The sequence below is a fragment of the Cervus elaphus genome, chromosome 14 (genome assembly GCF_910594005.1).
Source record: "Cervus elaphus chromosome 14, mCerEla1.1, whole genome shotgun sequence".
In the NCBI taxonomy this organism is placed as follows: domain Eukaryota; kingdom Metazoa; phylum Chordata; class Mammalia; order Artiodactyla; family Cervidae; genus Cervus; species Cervus elaphus.
Window position 1 is genome coordinate 24,043,446 of NC_057828.1, and position 15,745 is coordinate 24,059,190.

A 15,745-nucleotide genomic window follows, 5' to 3' on the forward strand; every position below is an offset into this window, starting at 1 on the left:
TAAATGCTTTTCATGATCTTTGGCATGCAGCTCTGCTTCTCCACCCCTCTGACCTATGAATCCCAATAGCTTTCTCTTTACTGTACCAGGTGAAAGGTTCTGAAATGTGCTTTACTCTCAAAAGGGCTTATTTACTTTTTAAATTAAAGCAAAGTACATAGTAGTATTTGAAGGCTTGGTTTCTGTTGCCAACAAACAGAACTTCAATCAGGAAGCTAGAGTTTCTGTCATAAGTTTTTGTTTGTATTTTGGGAAAACAAACTCTGGCAAGAAGGGCATTTAGGAATTTCATGCTCTTCTAGAGTTGAAGTGTTTTTCAAGTTTCTTGATTAAGTTGCTATTTTATCTAATTTTGACAAAAATTTTCTAAGCTGTTTGAATTTGATTTATCTTCTGAATATGAAAAGGACTTTTGATATTTATGTAAGTGTGCTCACTAGTGCTGCCTTTCAAAGTTTGTCAGAAGTAATTATGAAGACATGAGTGCTATGATTGGGCATTTATACTTTTTAGTTAAAAAAGTCTTAACAGACTGTCCTCACTCATGATAAAGAATGTTTTATGGTAAGAATTGGAGAAATATTGAGCAGCACTGAATGAGAAAGAGCTGATGGAAAAGGAAAAAGGTTTTTTTTCCCCTTTTCCTTGTTGGTTTCAAAATAACTTTTAATAGAAACATTTGTTTTTGCTTTGGGATTAATTTTTTCATGAGTTATGAAAATACATGAAGGGTTCTTTTCAGTGGCATCATTGTATTTTCTTTGTTACCATTTGCTTTTTTGCTCTTGACCTTCAGTTTTTCCTACTTTAGTGATCACAGGCATGGTAGTAATCTGCGACAAGGTAGAAAACTGCTTGAGATGTTAACCAAAGTGGCTTGGCTTTAAAAATTTATTTCTAGGGCTACCTACCGCACACCAGTGATAACTCTGGCACATTTTCTTTCTTTTAAAAATGTTTGTTTCCTTACATTTATAGGAAAACTTTTAAGTACCTATTTGTACCTGGTGCTGTCCTGTATCTTTTAAAGACTTACAATTCAGGTAGACATACAACCTCAAGGAAATAAGTAAATAGGAGTAGTATGACAACATAGAGATTCTAAACTGGTCCGTTTAGATTGTTTGTTATTGTCAGTTACACTGAGTATAACAGCTGTAATTAAGTGGCTTTCCCTATTTGTGCAGAGAAGTTCAAAGTAGCCAATATCCATTTAGGACATAGAGCAGTTTAGTCTGTGTCTAGTTGAAGTAGGTGGACTTTTAAGGCAACTGAAGAGGCGGAAGGAAGGCCAAAGTGGGAATAGATTTGGTGTGCCAGTGAGTCAGACATTAATGAACTGGATAAAGGAGGATATTAATTAAGTAGAGAGTAAGATTTCCCTTTTCTATTTCACCTTGTCCTAGCACCATTGCTGCTACACAATTTCCTAATAGCCTCTCCTTCTCTCCTCATACAGGCTTGCCAGAAGAGCTTTTATGGAAGCTGCTCATTGTCCCTCTCTGGGTGTATTCAGAACACAGGCTTTTAATCTCATATTCTTAATATTGTGCAATCTTCAGATTCCATTCACCTACAAAGTGGATTCACTGGCAGATATCTTCCCAGACACCAGTCTGGATTATATCTTGAACTCCTATACCTGGTTACACCGGTTATTTATGGTTGTGACATTTATAAAGTTCAAAAATGAAAAGGAGCCAGTAGTGTTACATTAAGCAAACCCGGGTAGAGTTATAATAATGTAACATAGAGGGTGGATCTGTGAGTCAGCCTACTTCAGGAGTGCTGTTGGTCGGGTGTGTGGTTCTCATTTGATTGTTTGTATTTGACTTCTTAGGAAGACTTACGACTTTGGAAACTTATTAATTTTTTTTGAAGAATCCTGTTTCAAGAATTTCCATACTCCTGCAAGCTGTTAGAAACTTTGAGACATTGTGACAAATATTTCTTAACTGTGTCATGGCCCTGAACAAATTCCTTTTCTCAGAACCTTTTCTTTTTTTGCTGCATCATTATATTTTGTTTAATTTTGTTTTCAAAGCAGTAGGAACACAGTTTCAAAATAAAATAGCCAGTACCCTTCCCCATCCACCTCTACTCCTTGTTTCATTCCCTTACCCCAAAGTAATGATAGTAAATCTTTCTACATATCTACCTCCGTATATTAAATAATATTTATACTATCTCACTCTCAATGTTATTATCTTTAATGGAAGATGAAGAATTGGCATTCTTAATATTCCTTCACCCCCACACATCTAATATTTGGTCTTTCTAACATGATATATTCATATTTTGGCTGAATCAGTATTCACTGCGAACACTGTTCATTGCTGTGCAGCGTAATGCACGGTAATATTATTTTCTTTATTTTCTTGTAGTTTCTGTTTTCCTGGGACTAATGGCTGCCTCTTCTCATTTGCTTAGTCGTATGCACCGGAGCCTTCCTACACTCTGCAGAAGGAACCCTTAACCCCGCTCAGTCCTGCTTTCTCCATGGCCGCCCTGCTGCAGGCCAGATGGGTGGTCTCCGCCTGGTGCACACGGTCTGCCCGCAGCTCTGCTTTATTGCTGTCCTGGGCGTTCCCTGTCTCTTTCCTGGGCAGCAGCCTCTGCTTCTGGGACTAAATGTCGTCTTTTCTCTTGACTTTCTCTCTCATTTGGATAGTTATATTTACCAGTAGCTTTCTGGGAAAGGGTTTAGGTATCCTCATGTTTTTAATTGATGTATTGGGTGGATACATGCAGTGGGTTGAATGGTGGTTGTTCACTCGCTCAGTTGTGTCCGACTCTTTGCATCCCTGTGGACTGCAGCACACCAGGCTTCCCTGTCATTCACTGTCTCCTGGAGTTTGCTCAAACTCATGTCCATTGAGTTGGTGATACCATCCAACCATCTCATCCTCTGTCACCTCCCTCTCCTCCTGCCCTCAGTCTTTCCCAACATCAGGGTCTTTTCCAGTGAGTTGGCTGTTCACATCAGATGGCCAGAGTATTGGAGTTACAGCTTGAGCATCAGTCCTTCTCATGAATATTCACAGTTGATTTCCTTTAGGATTGACTGGTTTGATTACCTTGCTGTCCAAGGGACTCTCAAGAGTCTTCTCTAGCACTGCAGTTCAAAAGCATCAGTTCTTCAGTGCTCAGCCTTCTTTTATGGTCCAACTCTCACATCTGTGCATGACTACTGGAAAACCGTAGCTTTTGACTAGACGGATCTTTGTCCAAAGTGATGTTTCTGCTTTTTAATACGCTGTCTAGATTTGTCATTGCATTTCTTGTAAAGAGCAAGCGTCTTTCAATTTCATGGCTGCAGTCATTGTCCACAGTAATTTTGGAGCCCACAAAAATGAAATCTGACATTGTTTCCATATTTCCCCATCTGTTTGCCGTGAAGTGATAAGACCAGATGCCACGATCTTCTTTTTGTTTTTTAAGTGTGTATTTTATTTTTTAAAATTTTTATTAAAGTATAGTTGGATTCTTTTCCCATATAGGTCATTACAAAGTATCAGATAGACTTCTCTGTGCTGTATAGCAGGTCCTTATCAGTTACCCATTTCATGTACAGTAGTGTGTGTGTCAGTGCTAATCTCCCAGTGTATCCCTCCTTCCCCTTTCTCCTCAGGTAATCAGATCGTAAGTTTGTTTTCTACATCTGTGCCTCTGCTTCTATTTTGTGTATAAGTTCATTTGTGACATTTTTTTTACATTCCACATGTAAGCGATACCATATCACTGTCTTTCTCTGTCCCACTTAACTTCACTCCGTATGATTTCCTTCTGTGTATCCCTAAGCTGCAGACACTAGGAAGCTAAGAACCGTGATTCTCAGATTTCCTTGAATTAAGGAGTCAGACTAGTTTTCTTCAAATTAAAGCACACTTGCAAGAATTGGAGAAAAGATAGCAAGGAGAGGCAAGGTGGGGGCCATCTTCCTGCTTCTTGGGACGTTGCTGATGGCAGATGCGGTAATGACAGGTAAGAAAGTTGATCTTCCACAGCTCCAGCTCCATGACCACGGCAGGTGTGCCTATGTGGGGGCCAGACTCGCCCTTCCAGTGTTCAGTCACCCCGCAGCCATCTGAAGGGCCAGTTAGAGTAATAGCAGCTATAGACAGATGCTACAAGTCTGTTATTGTGCTCGTTTGTTTAATTTTGTTTAATTATGAGCCTTTTCAAGGATACACAAGAGTTGAAAGTATTGTAGAGTGAATATCCATATAGACACCACCCAGATCCTCCCACTGCTAACATGTTATTTTTGGTTTATCACATGTCCACCATACATAGATGCATTACTCCTTATTTTTCTGATGCATGGACAGTGCATGTTTTAATTTACCAGTTCTATTGGTGGCCTCCTACTCCCCTCCAGGCCCAGGCAGTGGCTCCCCTAGAGGACCAGTGCCCCGACTTGCCCTTAGATGACCACTCCAGAGTCCCCTCCAGCCCTCTGGCAATTCTATACGGCCCTCACTCCATGTACAGTCTGTTCTGCCAGGAGGCTTTTTTTTTTCTCCTTTCTATTCCTATTTTTTGAATTAATTTTTTTTATTGAAGGATAATTGCTTTACAGAATTTTGTTGTTTCCTGTCAAACCTCAACATGAATCAGCCATAAGTATATATATATATCCCCTCCCTTTTGAACCTCCTTCCCATCTCCCTCCCCAGCCCACCCCTCTAGGCTAATACAGAGCCCCTGTTTGAGTTTCCTGAGCTATACAGCAAATTTCCACTGGCTATCTATTTTACATATGGTAATGTAAGTTTCCATACATCTCACCCTCTCCTCCCCTCTCCCCATGTCCGTAACTCTATTCTTTGTATCTGTTCATTACTACCCTGTAAATAAATTCTTGAGAACCATTTTTCTAGATTCTGTGTATGTGTTTTGGAATACGGTATTTATCTTTCACTTTCTGACTCACTTCACTCTATGTAATAGATTCTAGGTTCATCCACCTTATCAGAACTGACTCAAATATGTTACTTTTTATGGCTGAGTAATATTCCATTGTGTATATGTGTCAAAACTTTATCCATTCATCTGTCGATGGCCATCTTGGTTGCTTCCATGTTCTAGCTATTGTAAATAGTGCTGCGATGAACAATGGGACACATGTGCCTTTTTCAACCATGGTTTCCGCAGGGTGTATGCCTAGGAGTGGGATTGCTGGGACACATGGTGGTTTTGTTTCTACTTTTTTAAGGAATATCCATACTGTCTTCCATAGTGGCTATATCAGTTTACATCTCCACCAACAATGCAAGAGCTGTTGCTTTTCTCCACACCCTCTCCAGCATTTATTGTTTGTAGACTTTTTGATGATGGCCATTCTGACTGGGGTGAGGTGATAGCTCATTTGGTTTTGATTTGCATTTCTCTAATAATAAGCAGTGTTGATCATCTTTTCATGTGTTTTTTTAGCCATCTGTATGTCTTCTTTGGAGGAAAGTCTGTTGAGGTCTTTTTTCCCACTTTTTGATTGGGTGTTTGTTTTTCTGGTATTGAGTTGTATTAGCTGCTTGTATATTTTGGAAATTAATCCTTTGTCAGTTGTTTCATTTTCTGTTATTTTCTCCCATTCTGAGGGTTGTCTTTTCACCTTGTTTATAGCTTCCTTTGCTGTGCAAAAGCTGTTAAGTTTAATCAGGTCCCGCTTGTTTACTTGTGTTTTTATTTCCATGACTCTAGAAGGCGGGTCATAGAGGATCTTGCTTAGATTTATGTCATCGAGTGTTCTGCCTACTATGTTTTCCTCTAAGAGTTTTATAGTTTCTGATCTTACATTTAGGTCTTTAATCCATTTTGAGTTTATCTTTGTGTACGGTGTTAGGAATTGTTCTAATTTCATTTTTTTACATGTAGTTGTCCAGTTTTCCCAGCACCATTTATTGAAGAGGCTGTCTTTGCCCCATTGTATATTCTTGCCTCCTTTGTCAAAAATAAGATACCCATAAGTGCATGGGTTTATTTCTGGGCTTTCTGTCTTGTTCCATTGGTCTGTGTTTCTGTTTTTGTGCCAGCACCATGCTGTCTTGATGACTGTAGCTTTGTAGTATAATCTGAGGTCAGGAAGGTTGATTCCTCCAGCTCCATTCTTCTTTCTCAAGACTGCTTTGGCTATTTGGGGTCTTTTGTGTTTCCATATGAACTGTGAAATTTTTTATTGTAGTTCTGTGAAAAACGTCATTGGTAATTTGATAGGGATCACATTGAATCTGTAGATTGCTTTTGGTAGTATAGTCATTTCCACTTATTGATTCTTCTTACCCAGGAACATGGATAATCTCTCCATCTGTTTATGCCATCTTTGATTTCTTTCATCAGTGTCTTATAATTTTCTGTGTACAGTTCTTTCATCTCCTTAGGTAAGTTTATTCCTAGATATTTAATTCTTTTTGTTGCAGTGGTGAATGGGATTGATTCCTTACTTTCTCTTTCTGATTTTTCATTGTTAGTATATACAAATGCAAGTGATTTCTGTGAATTTTGTATCCTGCAACTTTGCTAAATTCACTGATTAGTTCTAGTAATTTTCTGATACTCTTTAGGGTTTTCTATGTACAGTATCATGTCATCTGCAAACAGTGAGAGCTTTACTTCTTTTCTGATCTAGATTCCTTTTATTTCTTTTTCTTCTCTGATTGCTGTAGCTAGGACTTCTAGAACTATGTTGAATAATAGTGGTAAAAGTGGGCAGCCTTGTCTTGTTACTGATCTTAGGGGGAATGTTTTCAGTTTTTCACCATTGACAATAATGTTTGCTGTAGGCTTATCATATATGGCCTTTACTATGTTGAGGTAGGTTCCTTCTGTGCCGACTTTTGAAGAGTTTTAATCATAAATGGGTGCTGAATTTCATCAAAGGCTTTTTTTGCATATCTTTTGAGTATCATATCATTTTTATCTTTCAATTTGTTAATATGATGTATCACATTGATTGATTAGTGTATATTGAAGAATCTTTGCATCCCTGGAATAAACCCAGCTTGATCATGGTGTATGAGCTTTTTGATGTGTTGCTGAATTTTGTTTGCTAAAATTTTGTTGAGGATTTTTGCATCTGTTCATCAGTGATACTGGCCTGAGTTTTTTTGTATTGTCTTTGGTTTTGGGATCAGGGTGACCTTGGCCTCATAGAATGAATTTGGCTGTGTTCCTTCCTCTGCAACTTTTTGAAAGAGTTTTAGGAGAATAGGCATTAGCTCATTTCTAAATGTTAGAATTTCTCCTGTGCAGCCATCTAATCCTGGGCTTTTGTGTTTTGGTAAGTTTTTGATCACAACTTCTTTTCTGTGTTTCTAGTTTGTTCCTTCATTTGTGTAGTATTTCTCTGCCTTTTCATTATTTATTTTTTTAGCTTACTGCGTTTGAGGTCTCCTTTTCACAGGCTTCAAAGTTGAATTCTTCCTTTTGGTTTCTGCCCTCCCGAGGTTGGTCCAGTGGTTTGTGTAAGGTTCATATAGGGTGAGATTTCTGCTGACTTTTTTGTCTGTTTCTTTGTTTTACCTCTGAGGGTAAGGCTGAGTGAGGTGGTAATCCTGTCTGCTGATGACTGGGTTTGTATTTTTGTTTTGTTTATTGTTTAGATGAGGTGTCCTGCACAGGGTGCTACTGGTGGTGGGGTGATGTTGGATCTTGTATTCAAGTGGTTTCCTTTGTGAGATTGCTCACTGTTTAATACTTCCTACATTTAGTTCTCTGGTAGTCTAGAGTGTTGGAGTCAGTGCTCCCACTCCAAAAGCTCAGAGCTTGATCTCTGATCAGGAACAAAGATTCCACAAGTGGTCTGTTATGGCATTAACTGAGATTAAAACAAATACCCAGAAATGAGAAACCAAGATGAACCCCAGACAAGTGGCAGTTACAAAATCAGGCAAATGATAATTAAAATAATGGAATATATACACACACACATATATATACACACTCCCATAAGCAAAGTCAAAACAGTCTAACAAAAATAAAGTACAGATTGACTTGGCAAACAAAGTAAATCAAAAATTATATTTACCAGTTAAGAACAAAACTAATTAAAGCACAAAGTGGAAAAACTAAAGCAAGGTGCCAGGTGGGGAATAAAGCAATGAAAACAAAACTAACAAATGAGAGAAAAGAAAAGGAGGAATAGATATGCAAAGTTAAATAGAGGTAGATGAAGAAGGTTTATATCCATTAAAGATTAACTGCTGGGGGGAAAGAACAGTAGGAAAGGCAAACAAAGGAATAAATGCAGAAAAAATGTAATGGGTTTAAAGAGAAAGAAAAAGAAGAAGAAAGAAAAATAAAGTATAAGAGATTGACCTGGCGAACAAAGGAAACCAAAAATTATTTCTACTAGTTAAGAACAAAGCTAACTAAAGCACAAACTGGAAAACACAACTAAAGCATGCTGCCAATTGGGAAATAAAACAATGAAAATAAAGCCAACAAATACATTGAGAGGAGAGGAAAGAAAGAAAAGAAAGAATTGATATGCAAAGTTAAATAGAGGTAGATAAAAAAGATTTATATACATTAAAGATTAATTGCAAGGGGAAAAGAGCAGTAGGAAAAAAAAACAAAGGAACAGATGTAGAAGGAAGAATAAATTTAAGAAATTAAAATTTAAGAAATTAAAATTTAAGGAAGAAAGAGAAAGAAGAAAAAATCCATAGAATTGCCACAGCCCAATGAAGAGGCAGAAGTATATAACAATAATAAAAAATGTGACTGAGGAAAAAAAAGCTCACAATCTTAATTAGATTTCATAGTGCCAATAAAATCAATAACTGCAACAAAGGGGGTTAGGGGAAGGGAGGAAAAAAAGATAAAATCCAAAAGGATATACAGAGTAAGTCAAAACATAAGAAAAACAAATATTTTCTTGAGTCACTGCTGTCAGAGTCCTTTCCCTTGCTGGCAGTCACAGTCCACCTCACCTCCCTAGGACGCCCTCCAACACTGTGCTGGTCTCTGGACCCGCTGTGGGGGCAGCTCAGATTCTAACCTGGTCCTACTCCTGTGTGTCCTTGCCTCCAGTGTCCACAGGTGTCAGAACTAGTGCGTTTTCTTTTGTGGGAGCTCTCAGTGCCATTTTGAATATTCCATAGACACAGAGTCTGCCTAATTGATAGTGTGGATTTGATCTGCAGCTTGTCCAGCCGGTGGGAAGGTTTTGGGTCTTCTTCCTTAGCCACAGTGCTTCTGGGTTTCAATTGTGGCTTTATTTCCACCTCTGCATGTGGGTCGTCCACTGGGGTTTGCTCCTGAGTCTGCCTTGGAGGACTTGGGTTTGCCCCTGTGAGGGCCAGGTGTGGAGGTGGTGCAGCTGCTTGGGCCACAGGGGTTCTGGCAGCATCAGGTACTCAGGGAGGTGGCTGCTAGGACAGCAGGAAATACAGTGCTCTAGAAGGGTATGGCAACCAGTACTGGCCAATACGCTCCAGTATTCTTGCCTGGAGAATCCCCCTGACAGAGAAGCCTGGCAGTCCATGGTTTACAGGGTCGCAAAGAGTTTTTCTCGACCGAAGCGACCCTGCATGCATAGACGAAGACTTTTTTTGCCTGTGGCAGCTCTACCCCAGTGAGAGTCGAGTGTGAAGGTAGCGCGGTTTCTTGGCTTCCGAGGGCCCTGGCGGCGCCAAGTGTGCAGGGACACGGACCGCCTCCTGTGCAGGAGCCATGGCCTTGTCAGAGTCTTTTTTCGAGCCTCTTGTGGCTGGTGATCAGAAGGCCTCTCTGGCCAGTCTTTCTCCGTAGCTCCGCCCCTTTAGGCACTCAGAGGCCCTTCTCTGTTGTTCAGTGCTCCAGTCACATACAGGGCCCCCCTGCCTGGGGTCCTTCTCTGCAGAATGGAGCGTCAGGCACTTAAAGGGGCCCCCTGGGTGGGGTCCTACTCTGTAGTTGTGTATCAGGCATTTGATGGGCCAGCCTCTATTGTTCAGCTGCCGATGCTGGCTGTGGGGGGAGAGAGGCTATGGTGATGGCTCCACCCCCTCACGTGACTCAGCAGTATCACCTTGCTTCCATGGCTGCCTGGCTTTCCTCCACAGGCATTTCCTATCACAATCTCCTCCCTCACATCCCCTCAACCTGTCTCTCTGGACTCCGCAGCAGCCCTCGCCCTGGGATTTCTCCACAATCCCTAGACTTCAGCTCCCAACCGCTGCACCTTCCAGCAGACTTGCATCCCTGTCCAGGGAATGTATGACTGCGGCAAGGACTGTCTGATTCTCATTCCATTTAGGCTGCCACAGATCAGCTGTTTGACTCTCAGCCTTAAATGTTTCTCCTCTGACTCAGACAATTGCCTGGATGTGGGGTTCAGACCCCTGCTTTAGTTCCCCCACCCTCTGAGGGCAGGTCCAGTCCTCCTAACACTCCCGTTTTTCCCCCTAGTTCCTTCATCCTACCGAGTTTTGCGTGAGTCTGTATGTTCTTTTCCGCTGGTCAGGTAATCCTGTCCACTCTCAGCTGGTGTTCTACATGCACTTCTGTGCCTGAAGGTGTTTTCCTGATGCATCCGTGGGGAGAGATGCACTCCACATCTACCTACTCCTCCACCACCTTGTTGCTCTGATCTTCGTTTTTTGAATGTTGAGTTTTAAGCCAGCTTTTTCACTCTCTTCTTTTACCTTCATCAAGAGGCTCTTTAGTTCCTCTCTATTTTCTGCCATTAAAGTGTCATCTGCATATCTGAGGTTTTTGATATTTCTCCCAGCAATCTTGATTCCAGCTTGTGATTCATTCAGCCCAGCATTTCGCATGATGTACTCTGCATATAAGTTAAATAAACAGGGTGACTGTATATAGCCTTGCCATACTCCTTTCCCAGTTTTGAACCAGTTCACCGTTCCATATCTGGTTCTAACTGTTGCTTCCTGACTTGCATACAGGTTTCTCAGGAGGCAGGTAAGGTGACGGCCAAGGCAGAGGCTGGAGTGATTGCCACGAGGCAGAGCGTGCCTGTAGTCCCAGGAGGGGCGGCCTGGGCAGACTCTGAACTGTGGGGAGTGTGTGCTGCTGTTGGAAGCCGCCCAGTTGGCAATCATATGGCAGCCGTGGGAAACTAATACCATATAGATGTGTGTGTTAGAAATAATTCTCCCTCAGAACTTTGAAGTTACTGTTTCATTTTCTTTTTTTTTTTTTTTTGCTGGTTAGAGGTCTGGTGCTACTCTGGTTTTGGGCTCTTTACTCTTGGAAACCTTTTGGGTCGTCTCTTTATCTCTGCTGTTCCCTAGCTTGGCAGTGATGTGCCCTGTGCAGCTTGTTCACTCCTTGTGCTGGACTGTGACGGCCCTGTCTACCCAGTGAGAAATTCATGTTCCTCCCTTCTCTACACATTGTTTGGTTTGTTTGAATTAATAACTTTGATTATTTTTGCCCCCTTTTTTTTCTGTGTTCCCTTTCTGGAGCTTCTGCTAATTGGTTGTTAGATCTTCTGGATTGATCCTCTTATTCTCACAACACTTTCCCCTCTAATTCTCTCTCTGACACCTTCTGGGGAAGTTCTTTGGTTTCTAGTCCTTACGTTGAATTTTTAAAGTATGTGACTTCATGTTTTTTAGTTTTGAAGAACTCTTTTTTTGTTGTTCTTTTGATTTTGTTCTTGGGACCCTGTTGTTTCACAAATGCACTGTCTGTTCTCTGTGGGGAATTAATTATAGGCATCTTAAATTTTTCTCTTTCTCTGCCTTGTTTTAATCTCTTCTGAGTTCATTCATGCTGTTTGTCTTGGCCTCACTCAGCAGTTGGAGGCCTTCCTTAGTACATGGTGATCCTCACTGTCCATTCGTATTTAAGAGTAAAGAGGATGGATTGAACATTCCAGCATGAGCCCAGAGTTTACTGGTTGGTTAACTCAGCTGTGGAAGAATCAAGAGGGTGGGTTCTTTCATTGGGGAATGTCCAAATGTCAGTTTTCTGTAGGACTTTCTTCTGGAAACTTATCTTTTCTAGAGAAGACTCTTAACAATCTGCTGCCTATGTATGGGTTAAGAGCTTGCTGCCGGTATTGTTGGAACAGAATATGGGAATAGTCTTCAGGGCTCCAGCATTCAGTATGAAGGCTTTATTCAGTATAAGCTGTTTGTGTTAATCAATGTTCTGGAGTCCAAGACCTCTCTGATTTAATATCTTCAGGGAGTAAACTACTGTCTGTGTTAGAGTCAGTCACTGCCTCCGTTGGCTGGAGAGGGAACCTAGAGGATTAATAACTGCTTCTTACATGGACTATCAGCTCATCTTCTGTTTTTATCACATACTTTGCTCCCCACCTCTGCCCATTTCTTCCAGTTTCTGAGCATAGATCCACTGGTTTTCACTTAAATGTCAATTTATTTTTCTGTTAGTTGCTGCTACTCTGTCTAGTTTTCATTCCTCCTCCAAATTAATTGGCTTATTGTGTTTACTCTTATTTTCTGTGTTGTTTCCTTGTATGTTTATAGCTTTTATACCTTTATTTTAATTAAAATTTTCCATAAAAATTGGAGATAAATGCATGGCTGATGTTTAAATGGAAGACTTCCTTTTTATTTTGACAGCAAAAAGGTTGATCTTATCATATTAATAGAATTGTTGGTAGTATTAAGTTGATTATAAGGTATTTCACAAACAGTAAACCTTGAAATTTTGATAATGGACATTTTAAGTGAAGTGAATTAATTAAAAAAAATACTTCCTAAAATTTTAGCTATAAAGAAGGGATGTCCACAGAAAGCAGGTATATACACCTCGATTCTCTGGGTTTTTTTCTTCTTTGGAAACAGTCTTTGAGATTATCTCTATTCTTTTGAAAGTCTTTAGATATTTAGATTCATGCTCTGGCACATGTGTGTTTAGCATTTTTTCTTAGAAAATAAGGAAGGAAAGAGTGTATGCCTTTTAAAATTTTTGACTAGTCTGATAATTTTTGTTATCTAGTCTGATAAATAGAATTACTAATTCATTTCTTTATAAGTCATATATCTGATTTATAAGTTTCTTTATTCACTATATACATCTACAGTTGACTTATTTCATGTTTTCATATTTACTGTTTTTGTGAGCTACAGCTTAGCTATTTAAACTCTGCTTATTTCATTTAAAACCATGATCATCTTTAAGGCTTTTGGTACGTAGATTGGAGTACTTTTTGATATGTTCTAAAGACTGCCATTCATATCATTAGCTGTTTATCAGGACATTTTTCATCCTCTGATCCTGCTGAGCTGAACAATATTATTGCTCTTAGAGTTACCCCCGCCCCCACCCCTGCCCCAATTATGCCCTGGTAGTCATTATTCTGCAGAAGAGCACGTGGGAACTCGTGTTAGAAAGCCTTCCTTAGGGCAGAAAAGGTATGACTGCTTTTCCAAGACCAGTTTTAGGGAAGGAGATTTTGAAATGGTTTGTAAGTATTTTAAAACATGTCACACAGATATATTAAGTTAGATGTGAGTCATTAACTACTATACTCCTTGGAGCTGAGCTGGGGTACTGCGAATTAAAGCAAAAAGGTGCTTGATGGGCTCATTTCAGAAGAGATAACAGTTAATACTGTAAATCAAAAAAGCCTTCATTTGTGCTTGGGGCAGTTATTATTCTGAGTATTTTTCATCTCTAAAAAATGAGCTGTTTCTTCAGTTAAATATGTATGGCTTATTTTTGTTTTCTTAATAATTTTGTATCTCTTTCATCATGTTAAGCCAGGTCCTTTGTACAGAGGATGTATTAAAAGTTCCTAATATTGTAAAGCTTATGTGCAGAAATATATCACTTACTGGTGAGTTCGCTACACAGTATTCACTTCTCAGTAATGCCCCTTGTTTTCTCTTTTCCCTATCATTAAATACAGCAGGCTTATTTTATTTTTATTCTTTATTTTATTAATTTTTTGTAAGATAGGGCTATGAAAAGGAGCATCATTAGTGAAAGTGAGAAAGCCTAAGAAAGGAGTGATTCTTACCTGAAAAAATAGAAATTTTGGATAAAGTATCAAATATCAAATTCAGTAGATGGAGGTTTGGTTCTTTGAATGAATCAGTCCACCAAATAGTTCATATAGAAACAAGAAGAGAAACCATTTGGAAAATTGATTTAGTATGTGTTCCAGGCAGTACAGATATTTGCTTATGAAATTAAAGTCTTAAATATTGGAAAGGTTATGGTGTGAGAATGTTCATAGAAAATGTCACTCGAGGAATGTGTTTGGAAGACTAAGGACCTTAGCTTTGATTTTGGTGTCATGAAGAATACATAGTCATGGCACTAGCTCATCCATGGGACCAACCTAGTCTGTAGGTGAAGGAAGTGCTTGGAGTAACTGAAAAAGCGTCTTTTATTGTGTGAATCAGATGATAACAGGGGAAGAAGCAGCAGTGAGTGATACTTCTGTTGAAGTGTTTACCTTCAAACAGAAGTATTTCATAAAGTCACAAAGAACAAGTTTTCAATGTTGCTGAAACCAGCCTGCATTGAGACAGTCTTTGAAAACACTTAAATAAGCATCAGAGAATGAAGCCGTAATCAGTAGACGTTTTCACTACTGTTAATTTAAGGAAAAGGAGCTAGTGCATCTCATTTTTACTTCATTGGTCAGGGAAAAAAGAATTGCCAATCACTGTACTACTCGAAGGCAGAAAAGCCTAACAGTTTTCCCGGTTTTCACATTCTTTATCATTTTCTTTTTTTCCTCTTTTCTTCCTCCATAGAGGTTGGGATATAGGGTGTTTACTGATAGTTGACAGTGAAAGTCGCTCAGTCGAGTCTTTGCAATGGGGAGCTGGAAAAGGGGATTCTGAGGAAGTTGGGACCAGATTTTTTAGTCTTGTGCCTTTAGTTAAGGAATCTGGACTTTATCCTTTAGGCATTTGGGCACCAGTTGTAATTTTTCATCAGGTAAGTGATGATCAGAGTTGATTATTTTTAAGAAAAGGAAGGCTGAAGGATGTAAAACCTGTATCAGAAGACCAACAAGTGGGACAGGCTCTTGCAGTAATCAGAGCAAGAGGGGAGAACTAAGGTTGTGTAAGATGGGGTGGTTGGGGGGTGAATAGAAAAGGGGAAGCAGGCTTGAAAGGCAGTTTGGAGGCTGCGTGAGTCTAGGACTGACAGGATTTAGAAGATGAAGGAGAGGGAGGGACTGTGAGGGTGACAGCTCCGAGTCAGAAGTGGTGACAGCTTTCACCAAATGGAGACTGTAAGAAGTGGAATGTGTCTGAGAGGTCAAGACTTGCGGAGGCAGTGCCTGCTCCAGGTTGTAATCGGAAATGAGATGAATGACAATAAGTAACGATCAGGTTAAAAACATCAAATGTGGGGAGAGGTCCTGGGTTAGTGCAGGAAACATGACACAAAGAAGCAGGCAGCCTGGATGGCTGAGTGTATGTGTGTGTCTGTGTGTGTGGTGTGTGTGCGTGTGCGGGGGGGCCAATTTTTCTGTCTCTGTAGGGTCCCAGGCACCTGGGGAACAATTAGCCAGTTTACACAGTCAGAGTATGTCAGTAGTATATTTTAGAAATGTTAACATTTTTAGGTTCAAATAAGTAATTGTCACCTATTTGGAGGGAATTCTTTAATCTATAATCTATGAATCCCTCTGTTGGACCAAATAAACGAACTGTACCAGCCACATACCAGCACATGGCAGGGCACACTGGCTGCTTCCTTGATGTTGACTTGAGTGAATTTTTTTTTAAACAAAGATTAAATTGTATTTAGGACACTCTGTCTAAGGAAGCAACAAAAACTTACATTTTGTGTAAGAAAG

At 39.8% G+C, this 15,745-nt stretch overlaps 1 protein-coding gene across 1 annotated transcript in view; it reads left to right on the plus strand.

Annotated features, from left to right (window-relative positions):
* RRP15 (ribosomal RNA processing 15 homolog) overlaps nt 1–15,745 on the plus strand; it is a 52,790-nt gene that overhangs the window by 17,383 nt on the left and 19,662 nt on the right. The gene's annotated exons all lie outside the window — the stretch shown is intronic.